The 2,624-nt window shown below is 42.3% G+C and overlaps 1 pseudogene; it reads left to right on the forward strand.

Annotated features, from left to right (window-relative positions):
* The window catches only part of LOC119586355, a 4,959-nt pseudogene extending 2,540 nt beyond the window's left edge, over nt 1-2,419 (forward strand).
* Nucleotides 2,420-2,624: the final 205 nt, after the last annotated feature.

A 2,624-nucleotide genomic window follows, 5' to 3' on the forward strand; every position in this document is an offset into this window, starting at 1 on the left:
CATGTCTAGTTGGACATGCTGAATATGCAGATAAAAGAAAAATGAAAAGGTAAGGGTAAATCAGCAAAAAACTTGCTATGAAGGCTATAATATACAGATCCCTGGTTCACTAAGTCGACAGGTTTAATGTTTTTTTAAAGTGACTGATAAAAGGGGGAAAATTACTTCTGTGCTTAATTGGAATGGCTCAGACTTCAGGCATTAATGGGCAAAAATGAACAAAGTTCATTGAATAATATATTTGATTGTTTATGCTTTATATTTCATATAGATTTTTTCTTGTAGGATGGTGATGATAGAGGTCTTCTGGAGAAGATTACAGCCCATGCTGACATCTGCAAGTGTAATCCATGTCACTGCGACCCATCAAGAGGCAATGAATGTTCATGCAATGCAATTGAGACCCGATCATCCCCTTTGGGAGAAGCACTCCCTTACCTGTGTGAGAAACGTCCCCACCTTTACCCATCTCCCAACACCCACCAAATACCAAAAGTCTGAAGAAGGGGCTTTGCTGGCAAACAGGAAGAAAGGGAAACTATGAAGGATTCCTCAAACATTCTTCCCCCGCAGCACTTTAAAAGAAAAAATATCACAGAATTAGAGAGCTAAAAAAACTTCTGAAAAATTTAGAGAGGAACTAATAAACATCAACCCTGCCAGTGTCTGCACCAGTTCAAGCATGCAGGTCGGTTCCTCAGTGACATCAGAAGGTATGGATGATAGCAGACCTCTTGCAACGCCTGATGAACAAATCTCCGGGAAGAATTTTTCGAGAGAGGGGCCTGAGTTTGCCAACACCCCCAGCCCCAAAAAGTTGCGTAGGGTGACACAGACCAATCTAGAGACCCTTCTTCCAGGTTCTTCAGGGCGCCACAGTTCAGCATCCACTTTTCCAAGTCTGGCAAACCTGGATGACATGAGCAACCTTGCATCCCCATCAATGGAAGACCTTATTGTGTCTCCCCTCTCCCCCGGGGCTGTGTTTTTGGTTTCCCCGATAAGGCACAGTGGAGGGGTCAGTACTTCTGGGGGCTTAGGGAAATGATGGCATCCAGGATAATGCCTTTTTTTTTGAATGTCTACCCCTGATTTGTCAACGATTTTTCCCTTTTTCCCCCCCAAAAATATAGAGGCCTTATTAAGATCATATAGGAAGTTTTTCTCTTTATACTCAAACCCAAACCCCCAAAATAGCAGCTCAACACGTCTTAGTTTCGCTGTCAGTTTAGCTTTACCACGTCAAACAGCTTTAAACAATCCAAAAACCACACAGTTTCACAGCAAGCAATATATCCCCTCTACAGGAGAAAAACAGTTTTAAAGGCATCCAGTCGTAGAAAAAACAAGTTTAGGGTGGTAGCAACCCGAAGACAAAGAAATACCCAAAAATTGTGCAGTGGGTTAGGAAAAAAAGTTGTTTCTCATCAAGCTCATCCCACTTTGGGCTGTTTCACCCACCACCACCCTGCAGTGTCAGCTGCTGTGCCTGCAGGAATCAGCATCGGAAATTGGTGTTCTTCAAAGCAGAGTCTTATAGCCTCACTAACATGCCCTTCTCATCTAGATGCATCAGCTGCTTGTTCTGGTGAGACAAATACTCCAGTGTCAGATACTGTCTCGGCTTCCAGAAAACGTTGTATCCTAAAAAAACCCCCCCAGTCATAAAACCCCTTTTTTGCACTGCTCAAGTTTTCGGAAAAAGTCAGAGATACCAGGTCCTTCCTCATGCAACACTCGACACCACCTGCATCCCATAGATCAGCAGCATGAGCATCATTTGCATCAGCAGCTCCATGCTGAGACAGAGCATCATCATCTACAAAATGAAGTTGAAGTTAATCACATAAACCCTCACCCAGAAACAAACTAAGCTCATCAGGGAAAATTGACCAGCCCACATTTATTTTGAACCCGCCTTCTTTCATCATGGGAAAAATCATCACACCAAAAACACAAAAGGACTCAGCACCACACTTAAAGTGGACATGCCTAGCACCCCGCAGTGGAACAGAGCAGCAGACGGTGCAGTTCTAGCAGTTTTGGGAAAGGGTGGTGAATGGTTCAGGTGCCAGTAATGGCTCTGGGTTAGATATTGTTTTGAGAAAAGATGAGGATGATTCTTGTTGTGTTGTAATTTTTACAAATAAGCTCCAAATGTTTAAAAAAATGTTGACAAATGTGAGTGCAAAGATATGAAAATCCCGGCCCTGGACTCCAAGCACTCTCAATGATGCTTCAAGAGGGAAACACCGAAGCAAGGGAACCAATCATTAGCACACCGCAAGACATGCCCAGCTCGGAACCCTCAAGCACTACTTTAGACTGGTCTTGAGCCAGGTACCAAGCTCAGGGCATACCTAATATTCCTTTATAGTACATGCTGTAATTTTATCTAAACAAGGAAGAGGTGATGGTAAGAAAAGAGAAGAATAGCCAGATGCAATTCAGCACCCACCCTACATTATGTTTAAAATATATGAAGTTTAATGTTTGTCCAATTTTGCTCACTTCAAAGTAGTACTATACTTTTCAATATTTTGTGGGAAAGAACGGATATTTTATTTTTTTAGTTTTTTCTGGTCTTGCTTTCAGTGTAAAAGGATGTAAGATTACTGTGATAA

Source organism: Penaeus monodon, chromosome 21 (assembly GCF_015228065.2).
Source record: "Penaeus monodon isolate SGIC_2016 chromosome 21, NSTDA_Pmon_1, whole genome shotgun sequence".
In the NCBI taxonomy this organism is placed as follows: Eukaryota; Metazoa; Arthropoda; class Malacostraca; order Decapoda; family Penaeidae; genus Penaeus; species Penaeus monodon.